Here is a 13,386-nt window from a genome sequence, read left to right as displayed (position 1 = left end):
AGATTACAAGGAGATCACCTGTATATATGTTTGTACATATTTATTACTCTATTCATTTTACTTGTACATATCTATCAATCTACAATCAATCAATCAATCGTATTTATTGAGCGCTTACTAGGTGCAGAGCACTGTACTAAGCGCTGGCGAGATTACAAGGAGATCACCTGTATATATGTTTGTACATATTTATTACTCTATTTATTCATTTTACTTGTACATATCTACCAATCTACAATCAATCAATCAATCGTATTTATTGAGCGCTTACTATGTGCAGAGCACTGTACTAAGCGCTTAGCAATGTACTAAGCGCTGGCGAGATTACAAGGAGAGCACCTGTATATATGTTTGTACATATTTATTACTCTATTTATTCATTTTACTTGTACATATCTATCAATCTACAATCAATCAATCAATCAATCGTATTTATTGAGCGCTTACTATGTGCAGAGCACTGTACTAAGCGCTGGCGAGATTACAAGGAGAGCACCTGTATATATGTTTGTACATATTTATTACTCTATTTATTCATTTTACTTGTACATATCTATCAATCTACAATCAATCAATCAATCGTATTTATTGAGCGCTTACTAGGTGCAGAGCACTGTACTAAGCGTTTAGCACTGTACTAAGCGCTGGCGAGATTACAAGGAGATCACCTGTATATATGTTTGTACATATTTATTACTCTATTCATTTTACATGTACATATCTATCAATCTACAATCAATCAATCAATCGTATTTATTGAGCGCTTACTAGGTGCAGAGCACTGTACTAAGCGCTTAGCACTGTACTAAGCGCTGGCGAGATTACAAGGAGATCACCTGTATATATGTTTGTACATATTTATTACTCTATTTATTTTACTTGTACATATCTATCAATCTACAATCAATCAATCAATCAATCGTATTTATTGAGCGCTTACTAGGTGCAGAGCACTGTACTAAGCGCTGGCGAGATTACAAGGAGATCACCTGTATATATGTTTGTACATATTTATTACTCTATTCATTTTACTTGTACATATCTATCAATCTACAATCAATCAATCAATCGTATTTATTGAGCGCTTACTAGGTGCAGAGCACTGTACTAAGCGCTGGCGAGATTACAAGGAGATCACCTGTATATATGTTTGTACATATTTATTACTCTATTTATTCATTTTACTTGTACATATCTACCAATCTACAATCAATCAATCAATCGTATTTATTGAGCGCTTACTATGTGCAGAGCACTGTACTAAGCGCTTAGCAATGTACTAAGCGCTGGCGAGATTACAAGGAGAGCACCTGTATATATGTTTGTACATATTTATTACTCTATTTATTTTACTTGTACATATCTATCAATCTATAATCAATCAATCAATCGTATTTATTGAGCGCTTACTATGTGTAGAGCACTGTACTAAGCGCTTAGCACTGTACTAAGCGCTGGCGAGATTACAAGGAGATCACCTGTATATATGTTTGTACATATTTATTACTCTATTTATTTTACTTGTACATATCTATCAATCTACAATCAATCAATCAATCGTATTTATTGAGCGCTTACTAGGTGCAGAGCACTGTACTAAGCGCTGGCGAGATTACAAGGAGATCACCTGTATATATGTTTGTACATATGTATTACTCATTTATTTATTTTACTTGTACATATCTATCAATCTACAATCAATCAATCAATCGTATTTATTGAGCGCTTACTATGTGCAGAGCACTGTACTAAGCGCTTAGCCCTGTACTAAGCGCTGGCGAGATTACAAGGAGAGCACCTGTATATATGTTTGTACATATTTATTACTCTATTTATTCATTTTACTTGTACATATCTATCAATCTACAATCAATCAATCAATCAATCGTATTTATTGAGCGCTTACTAGGTGCAGAGCACTGGACTAAGCGCTGGCGAGATTACAAGGAGATCACCTGCATATATGTTTGTACATATTTATTACTCTATTTATTTTACTTGTACATATCTATCAATCTACAATCAATCAATCGTATTTATTGAGCGCTTACTATGTGCAGAGCACTGTACTAAGCGCTTAGCACTGTACTAAGCGCTGGCGAGATTACAAGGAGATCACCTGTATATATGTTTGTACATATTTATTACTCCATTTATTTATTTTACTTGTACATATCTATCAATCTACAATCAATCAATCAATCGTATTTATTGAGCGCTTACTATGTGCAGAGCACTGTACTAAGCGCTTAGCACTGTACTAAGCGCTGGCGAGATTACAAGGAGAGCACCTGTATATATGTTTGTACATATTTATTACTCTATTCATTTTACTTGTACATATCTATCAATCTACAATCAATCAATCAATCAATCGTATTTATTGAGCGCTTACTAGGTGCAGAGCACTGGACTAAGCGCTGGCGAGATTACAAGGAGATCACCTGTATATATGTTTGTACATATTTATTACTCTATTTATTTTACTTGTACATATCTATCAATCTATAATCAATCAATCAATCGTATTTATTGAGCGCTTACTATGTGTAGAGCACTGTACTAAGCGCTTAGCAATGTACTAAGCGCTGGCGAGATTACAAGGAGAGCACCTGTATATATGTTTGTACATATTTATTACTCTATTTATTCATTTTACTTGTACATATCTATCAATCTACAATCAATCAATCAATCAATCGTATTTATTGAGCGCTTACTAGGTGCAGAGCACTGTACTAAGCGCTTGGGAAGTACAAATTGGCAACACATAGAGACAGTCCCTACCCAACAGTGGGCTCACAGTCTAAAAAGTGGGCTCACAGTCTAAAACTGTAGCAAGATCACCTGTATATATGTTTGTACATATTTATTACTCTATTGATTTATTTATTTTACTTGTACAGATCTATTCTATTTATTTCATTTTGTTAGTGTGTTGGGTTTTGCTCTCTGTCACCCCCTTTTATCAGTCGTATTTATTGAGCGCTTACTGGGTGCAAAGCACTGTACTAAACGCTGGCGAGATTACAAGGAGATCACCTGTATAGATGTTTGTACATATTTATTACTCTATTTATTTATTTATTTTACTTGTACATATTTATTCTATTTATTTTATTTTGTTAGTGTGTTTGGTTTTGCTCTCTGTCTCCCCCTTTTATCAGTCGTATTTATTGAGCGCTTACTGGGTGCAAAGCACTGTACTAAGCGCTGGCGAGATTAAAAGGAGATCACCTGTATATATGTTTGTACATATTTATTACTCTATTGATTTATTTTACTTGTACATATCTATTCTATTTATTTTATTTTGTTAGTGTGTTGGGTTTTGCTCTCTGTCTCCCCCTTTTATCAGTCGTATTTATTGAGCGCTTACTGGGTGCAGAGCACTGTACTCAGCGCTGGCGAGATTACAAGGAGATCACCTGTATAGATGTTTGTACATATTTATTACTCTATTTATTTATTTTACTTGTACATATCTATTCTATTTATTTTGTTTTGTTAGTGTGTTTGGTTTTGCTCTCTGTCTCCCCCTTTTATCAGTCGTATTTATTGAGCGCTTACTGGGTGCAGAGCACTGTACTAAGCGCTGGCGAGATTACAAGGAGATCACCTGTCTATATGTTTGTACATATTTATTGATTTATTTATTTTACTTGTACATATCTATTCTATTGATTTTATTTTGTTAGTGTGTTGGGTTTTGCTCTGTCTCCCCCTTTTATCAGTCGTATTTATTGAGCGCTTACTGGGTGCAAAGCACTGTACTAAGCGCTGGCGAGATTACAAGGAGATCACCTGTATATATGTTTGTACATATTTATTACTCTATTGATTTATTTATTTTACTTGTACATATCTATTCTATTGATTTTATTTTGTTAGTGTGTTTGGTTTTGCTCTCTGTCTCCTTTTATCAGTCGTATTTATTGAGCGCTTACTGGGTGCAAAGCACTGTACTAAGCGCTGGCGAGATTACAAGGAGATCACCTGTCTATATGTTTGTACATATTTATTACTCTATTTATTGATTTATTTTACTTGTACATATCTATTCTATTTATTTTATTTTGCTAGTGTGTTTGGTTTTGCTCTGTCTCCCCCTTTCATCAGTCGTATTTATTGAGCGCTTACTGGGTGCAAAGCACTGTACTAAGCGCTGGCGAGATTACAAGATCACCTGTATATACGTTTGTACATATTTATTACTCTATTTATTGATTTATTTATTTTACTTGTACATATCTATTCTATTTATTTTATTTTGTTAGTGTGTTGGGTTTTGCTCTCTGTCTCCCCCTTTTATCAGTCGTATTTATTGAGCGCTTACTGGGTGCAAAGCACTGTACTAAGCGCTGGCGAGATTACAAGGAGATCACCTGTATAGATGTTTGTACATATTTATTACTCTATTTATTTATTTTACTTGTACATATCTATTCTATTTATTTTGTTTTGTTAGTGTGTTTGGTTTTGCTCTCTGTCTCCCCCTTTTATCAGTCGTATTTATTGAGCGCTTACTGGGTGCAAAGCACTGTACTAAGCGCTGGCGAGATTACAAGGAGATCACCTGTATATATGTTTGTACATATTTATTACTCTATTGATTTATTTTACTTGTACATATCTATTCTATTTATTGTATTTTGTTAGTGTGTTTGGTTTTGCTCTCTGTCTCCCCCTTTTATCAGTCGTATTTATTGAGCGCTTACTGGGTGCAAAGCACTGTACTAAGCGCTGGCGAGATTAAAAGGAGATCACCTGTATATATGTTTGTACATATTTATTACTCTATTGATTTATTTTACTTGTACATATCTATTCTATTTATTTTGTTTTGTTAGTGTGTTTGGTTTTGCTCTCTGTCTCCCCCTTTTATCAGTTGTATTTATTGAGTGCTTACTGGGTGCAGAGCACTGTACTAAGCGCTGGCGAGATTACAAGATCACCTGTATATATGTTTGTACATATTTATTACTCTATTTATTGATTTATTTTACTTGTACATATCTATTCTATCCATTTTATTTTGTTAGTGTGTTTGGTTTTGCTCTCTGTCTCCCCCTTTTATCAGTCGTATTTATTGAGCGCTTATTGGGTGCAGAGCACTGTACTAAGCGCTGGCGAGATTACAAGGAGATCACCTGTATAGATGTTTGTACATATTTATTACTCTATTTATTTATTTTACTTGTACATATCTATTCTATTGATTTTATTTTGTTAGTGTGTTTGGTTTTGCTGTCTCCCCCTTTTATCAGTCGTATTTATTGAGCGCTTACTGGGTGCAAAGCACTGTACTAAGCGCTGGCGAGATTACAAGATCACCTGTATATACGTTTGTACATATTTCTTACTCTATTGATTGATTTATTTTACTTGTACATATCTATTCTATTTATTTTGTTTTGTTAGTGTGTTTGGTTTTGCTCTCTGTCTCCCCCTTTTATCAGTCGTATTTATTGAGCGCTTACTGGGTGCAGAGCACTGTACTAAGCACTTGGGAAGGACAAGTTGGCAACAGATAGAGACAGTCCCTACCCAACAGCGGGCTCACAGTCTAGAAGGGGGAAACAGAGTTCAAAACCAAACACATTAACAAAATAAAATAAATAGAACAGATATGTACAAGTAAGATAAATAAATAATATGTATATATGTTTGTACATATTTATTACTCTATTTATTTATTTATTTATTTTATTTGTACATATCTATTCTATTCATTTCATTTTGTTAGTATGTTTGGTTTTGTTCTCTGTCTCCCCCTTTTAGACCGTGAGCCCACTGTTGGGTAGGGACTGTCTCTAGATGTTGCCAATTTGTACTTCCCAAGCGCTTAATACAGTGCTCTGCACATAGTAAGCGCTCAATAAATACGATTGATGATGATGATGTGAAATAAATAGAGTAATAAATATGTACAAACATATATACATATATACAGGTGCTGTGGGGAAGGGAAGGAGGTAAGATGGGGATGGAGAGGGGGACGAGGGGGAGAGGAAGGAGACCGTGAGCCCGCTGTTGGGTAGGGACCGTCTCTATATGTTGCCAACTTGTACTTCCCAAGCGCTTAGTACAGTGCTCTGCACACAGTAAACGCTCAATAAATACGATTGATTGACTGATCAGGTTGTCCCACGGGGGGCTCACAGTCTTAATCCCCATTTTACAGATGAGGGAACTGAGGTCCAGAGAAGTTAAGTGACTTATCAATCAATCAATCGTATTTATTGAGCGCTTACTGTGTGCAGAGCACTGGACTAAGCGCTTGGGAAGTACATGTTGGCAACAGAGAGAGACAGTCCCTACCCAACAGTGGGCTCACAGTCTAGAAGGGGGAGACAGAGAACAAAACCAAACATATTAACAAAATAAAATAAATAGAATACATATGCACAAGTAAAATAGAGTAATAAATCTGTACAAACATATATACAGGTGCTGTGGGGAAAGGGAGGAGGCAAGACAGGGGGGATGGAGGGGTGGCAAGCTTGCCCAAAGTCACACAGCTGACAATTGGCAGAGTCGGGATTCGAACCCATGGCCCCTGACTCCAAAGCCCGGGCTCTTTCCACTGAGCCACGCTGCTTCTCTTATAATAGTAATAATAATGATGATGGGTTTTGTTCATTCATTCATTCAATCGTATTTATTGAGCGCTTACTGTGTGCGGGGCACTGTTCCCCTCCTCTCCCTCTCCATCCCCCCCGCCTTACCTCCTTCCCTTCCCCACAGCACCTGTATATATGTATATATGTTTGTACGTATTTATTACTCTATTTATTTATTTTACTTGTACATATTTATTCTACTTATTTTATTTTGTTAATATGTTTGGTTTTGTTCTCTGTCTCCCCCTTCTAGACTGTGAGCCCACTGTTGGGTAGGGACCGTCTCTATATGTTGCCAACTTGTGCTTCCCAAGCGCTTAGTACAGTGCTCTGCACACAGTAAGCACTCAATAAATACGATCGAATGAATGAATGAATAGTAAGCGCTCCGCCAATTGTCAACTTTGTGACTCTGGGCAAGTCACTTAACTTCTCTGTGCCTCAGTTATCTCATCTGTAAAATGGGGATTAAGACTGTGAGCCCCCCATGGGACAACCTGATCTCCTTGTAACCCCCTCAGCGCTTAGAACAGTGCTTTGCACATAGTAAGTGCTTAATAAATGCCATTATTATTATTATTATTATTATTTCCAAAGCCCCACAACTGGCAGAGCCACGATTAGAACCCATGACCTCTGACTCCCAAACCCGGGCTCTTTCCACTGAGCCACGCTGCTTCTCTAATGGTGGTATTAGTTAAGCGCTTGCCATGTACCAAGCACTGTTCTAAGCCCTGGAGGGGATACAAGGTAATCAGGGTTGTCCCACATGGGGCTCACAGTCTTCATCCCCATTCTACAGATGAGGGAGCTGAGGCCCAAAGAAGTGAAGTGACTTGCCTAAAATCACGCAGCTGACAAGTGGTGGAGCTGGGATTAAAACCCATTAGAACTCCCTAATAATAATAATAATAATAATAATAATAATAATAATAATAATGGCATTTGTTAAGCGCTTACTATATGCAAAGCACTGTTCTAAGCACTGGGGGGGATACAAGGTGATCAGGTTGTCCCACGTGGGGCTCACAGTCTTAATCCCCATTTTACAGATGAGGGAACTGAGGCTCAGAGAAGTTAAGTGACTTGCCCAAGGTCACACAACAGACATGTGGTGGAGCCGGAATTCGAACCCATGACCTCTGACTCCAAAGCCCGTGCTCTTTCCACTGAGCCACGCTGCTTCACATTGTTCGTATTTGTTTAGTGCTTTCTATGTGCAAAGCACTGTTCTAAGCACTGGGGTAGATACAAGGCCATCAGGTTGTCCCACATGGAGCGCATAGCCTTCATCCCCATTTTCCAGATGAGGGAACTGAGGCACAGAGGAGTGGACTTGACCAAGGTCACACAGAAGACATGTGGCGGAGCTGGAATTAGAACCCATCATCAATCGTATTTATTGAGCGCTTACTGTGTGCAGAGCACTGTACTAAGCGCTTGGGAAGTACAAATTGGCAACATATAGAGACAGTCCCTACCCAACAGTGGGCTCACAGTCTAAAACCCATGACCTCTGACTTCCAAACCCGGGCTCTTTCCACTGAGCCACTTTGCTTCTCTAATAATAATAATAATGTTTGTGTTTGTGTTAAGCGCTTACTATGTGTCAAGCACAAGGTAATGAGGTTGACCCACATGGGGCTCACAGTCTTCATCCCCATTTTATAGATGAGGTAACTGAGGCACAGAGAAGTGAAGTGACTTGCCCAAAGTCACACAGCTGATAAGTGGCGGAGCGGGAATTAGAACCCACGACCTCTGACTCCCAAGCCCGGAGCGATTACTGTGTGCAGAGCACTGTACTAAGTGCTTGGGAGAGTACAGTCCAGCAAGAAAGAGAGAAATGGGCTCACAGTCCTTCTAATCACAGTCTAGTACAGTGATTTGCACACAGTAAGTGCTTAATAAATATGAGCCCACTGTTGGGTAGGGACCGTCTCTATATGTTGCCAACATGTACTTCCCAAGCGCTTAGTACAGTGCTCTGCACACAGTAAGCGCTCAATAAATATGATCGATTGAATGAATGGAACAATCCATGGTATTTATTGAGTGCTATTATGTGCAGAGCACTGCACTGAGGGTTTGGGAGACTATGACACAACAGAACTAGAGGACAAGGGGAAGCAGCATGGCGTAATGGATGGAACATAGGCCTAGGACTCAGCAGGTCATGAGTTCTAATCCCGCTCCTCCACTTGTTTCCTGTGTGACCATGGGCAAGTCACTTCACTTCTCTGGGCCTCAGTTCCCTCATCTGTAAAATGGGGATTAAGACCGTGAGCCCCGTGTGGGACTATGTCCAACCTGATTACCTTGTATCTACCCCAGCGCTTAGAACAGTGAAGAGTAACATAGTAAGCGCTTCACAAATACGAAAATAATAATTAGCATTATTACCCTATTTCTCTGCCCGAACGGCGTTCGCGTCACCATGTTACGCTGCAGGCCCATGCCGCTTAACATAATTATGTCACGCAGTAGTCCTTATGACCATTTGAAGCACGAGCATTTTATCTAGGGGAGAACACTGACTTTTTTGCCTGCAGCATAAAAGGAGATGCCAGCAGCGTGCAAAACTGAGTTATTCACCTATAATAGAACTGAACGCCTTTTGATTTTAACTTGCAGCAACTATTGATTAAATGGTGATGATATATCCCAAGCAATGATTAAAGTACAGCTTGGCCAAAGTGTAGAATCTTGCCACTTGCCTTGATGCTATTGATTGGTAGTAGAAAAAAAAATAATCTGAGTTTTGCAGCCTTTTGGCTTCAGTTAAGAAAGTTCCGTCATATCTCAAAGTACTTTTTGGTGTTTGCTGCTTTGTGCCTTTTGAGCATAAAACAAAATATATTTTATATCATTCAGTAGTTTATAATGTGCCACAGGCTTTAACATTACAAAATTACAGGATCTAATTATTCCTGTGCACATTTCCTAATTTATGTCTTCTAGCAAACGGTGATTTGGGGTTACTCTAGGTGGAAATAATAATACTTATTAAACACTTACTGTCCTTGTGCTGCTCTGGAAATCAGGATGCCTATATTCTAGCCTTCAAACTGTCGAAACTATGTGTGGTTTTGTTTTTTTTAATGGTATTTGTTAAGTGCTTACTCTGTAGCAGGCACTGTACTAAGCACTGGGGAATATACAAGCAGATAGATTGGACACAGTTCCCTGTCCTACATGGGATTCCCAGTCAATCAATCAATCAATCAATCAATCAGTCATATTTATTGAGCGCTTACTGTGTGCAGAGCACTGTACTAAGCGCTTATCCCCATTAATCCAGTCTTAATCCCCATTTTACAGTTGAGGTAGCTGAGTCATAGAGGAGTTAAGTGACTTGCCCAAGGTCACACAGCAGACAAGTGGCAGAACTGGGATTAGAACCCAGGTCCTTCTGACTCCAAGATCTGTGTTCTGTCAACCAGGACATGCGGCTTCTATGTCATCAGAAGAACCTACAGAGCCTTAGGACTCTGCACAGGGAATCCTGAAAAATAGCAGGTGGCAAATGGCAAAATTAACCTAAAACTTGGGTGCCATCTTCCTCTCAGTCAATTGATCGGTCGTATTTGTGTGCAGAGTTGGTAGACACATTACCTGCCCACAGCAGTCAACTGTCTGCATTTATGGCTATGTACGTAAGCGCTGTGGGACTGAGAGAGGGCTGAATAAATGATGCAAATCCAAACACAAGGGCGATGCAGAAGGGAGTGGGAGAAGAGGAAATGAGGGAAAATCTCTTAGAGGGGATGACCCAAATAAGTCACCATCTTGGTTCGAGCTCTTGTCATCTCCCTTACAGACTCCTCACTAGTCTCCTCACTAGTACGAGTACTACTGTACTCTCCTAAGTGATTAGTACAGCGCTCTGCACACAGTAAATGTTCAATAAGTATGACTGATTAATCCTCAAAAACACCCAGTAGCTACTTCCTTCCTCATGAAGCAGAATGTCCCAACTATTGGCTTCCAAATTCTTTAAAGCTCTCCTTCTTACATAGCTACTGTCCACCCACCCTTTCCCAAGCTTGCACTCTTCGCTTACTGTGTTCTGCACACAGGAAGCGCTCAGTAAATGCGATTGATTGATTGAATCCTGGCTCTGCCGTTTGTCTGCTGTTTGAACTTGAGCAAGTCACTTAACTTCTCTGTGCCTCAGTTACCTCATCTGTAGAATGGGGGTAAGCTGGCTCTCGTCCTCCCTTCAAGGCCCTGCTGAGAGCTCACCTCCTCCAGGAGGCCTTCCCGGACTGAGCCCCTTCCTTCCTCTCCCCCTCGTCCCCCTCTCCATCCCCCCCATCTTACCTCCTTCCCTTCCCCACAACACCTGTATATATGTATATATGTTTGTACATATTTATTACTCTATTTATTTATTTATTTTACTTGTACATATCTATTCTATTTATTTTGTTAGTATGTTTGGTTTTGTTCTCGGCCTCCCCCTTTTAGACTGTGAACCCACTGTTGGGTAGGGACTGTCTCTATATGTTGCCAATTTGTACTTCCCAAGCGCTTAGTACAGTGCTCTGCACATAGTAAGCGCTCAATAAATACGATTGATGATGATGATGATGATGGGGGTCAAATTCTCCTCCCTCTGACTTAGACTATGAGCCCCATGTGGGACAGGGATGGTGACAACCTGATTATCTTGTATCTACCTCACAGTAAAAGTGTGAAACCTGGCACATAGTAAGCGCTTATCACTTAAAAAATAAAAAAATGCATGCTTGCTTAATTTAGCCAATAAGTCTTGTCTCCTAATCAATCAATCAATCAATCAATCGTATTTATTGAGCGCTCACTGTGTGCAGAGCACTGTACTAAGCCCTTGGGAAGTACAACTAGGTAACACATAGAGACAGTCCCTAACTTCCTTTATCCTAGAGTTACCTTCCTTTGCAACAAGAAGCTTCTTTCTGGTAATTTGGCAGATAGAAGTTCTTCACATTCTTGAGTTGTTTCCTGAACTTTCATTAGGGAGGTTTTTGTGAAGAAAAGTTTTGAAGAATGACTATCAGTCGCATGAGTGGTAAAAAGACAGCTAAGGAAACTGGGAAAGAGAAAGCAAGGACCACCAAGGAATATTTTAAGGATAGGGTAAAACAAAGCCTCGGGCAATTTTGTACTTCAGCTAAAAACTTGGTGAAAATGGACCCAGACAGGCTGGCGGAGCACGCGGCAATCACAGAAGGCATGATTCTTCTGGAATAGAAGCTTCCAAAAGATCTCAAACGAAGAGGCAGAATTGAAAAGAGCACCAGGTATTGTGAAAAACAGTCATCGTAGAGGAACAGAGGTCAGTCAGTCTTTGTGGGCACAGCACAGTTCGGATTGTGGGGTCTCTCATTCACCTTTTCAGCAACACACCCATGCATGGGCAGCCTCTTCAAACACCAAGAACTATATCTGTGCTTCAATATTTTCAACATACTTTTAGAAAAAAATAAATTGAATTTTCCATTTTCTAAGGTGATCATGGAGATATAAAAGCTTGAATAGTTTCACGTCTTCCTCAGATGCTACAAACAGGTTCTGGGACACAGTTCACAGTTATCTCATGAAATTAATTACAGCTGTCTAGAGCATTTCTTTCAGGGATTTACTGATCCTATCTCACTGCAATAATATTATTGAGATGGCCACAATATAAAACAAACTCAAGTTAAAACCCACAGAACTCTCAGAATGTCATCTGACAGGTTAACTCCTCTTCGAATCCATATTTATTAAACAGAATCCAGTTATAATCATTAATATAATAAAAATTTGAACGAATATAGTAACATCCACCCATTGATGTCAAAGAGCTCTCCGAGCATTAATTAATCATGAGCACACTCTCCTCTAATGCAGGCTACCGCTTCTACCAGATAAGCATTCAGATTGCTATTCATTCCTTGCGGGTCATCTACTTTTTCACAGAATGCACTGGTAACATTTACAATTTCAAATTGCGATATTTCATTGCCACTGGCAATTGTTTTGATTACTTAATTATCTTTAACTTTCTCATTTCTGGGGTTTGATTTTTCTCCTGAATAATTTAAGATTGCTCTACCTGACGAGAACCATGTGTAATTCCAATATAGTCTCACTCCCATATCTGCATTAGCAAGGGATTCATTTCCATTCGGAGACTGAAAACAATTTCATTATCAGATAAAAACAAAATGATCTTCTCATATCCCATAAGAAGCAATTCTCTTCATTTATGATCTCATTAGACATTTCATCTTCACTTCCTGCAGAAATATATTTCTGTTTTTCCCAGGAAGTGAGCATTTTAGAACTCAATTGAGAATATCTTTTAGTTAAGAATTCTCATGTGTGCCCTTCCTTTAATTGATTTAATAATCCAGAAGTCTGTTTTCCTGAGGAATTAAAATCCACATGCCTAAGAGTAATATTTTTTTCCCTAGCTTTTTGTTGGTTTCCACACAAATGGGGAAGCAGGGGGTAAAACATTTGTTGTAACTCAGCAAATGGCTGGTTCTGGTTCTGTTTGTTATAATTCTTATGATATGGGTTCTTGGAGCTGCTGGCTGGCCTGGGCCTGGAAGACTTTCTGTCAAACTGACACTGCTGTTAACAATAGAGGGGCTCTGAGTTAGAAACCCTTATCTGCTTTCATTTATGATATGTTAATGGGCTATGGACCTTATCTATCCATAGTTCTCTGCTAGAAAATACACTCACATACACACACACAGAGAAAATCTTTTAATCCCCTTCCAGCTCC

The sequence above is a fragment of the Tachyglossus aculeatus genome, chromosome 14 (genome assembly GCF_015852505.1).
Source record: "Tachyglossus aculeatus isolate mTacAcu1 chromosome 14, mTacAcu1.pri, whole genome shotgun sequence".
NCBI classification, from domain to species: domain Eukaryota; kingdom Metazoa; phylum Chordata; class Mammalia; order Monotremata; family Tachyglossidae; genus Tachyglossus; species Tachyglossus aculeatus.
The sequence above is the reverse complement of the archived record's forward strand: the minus strand, read 5'-3'. Positions refer to the sequence as shown.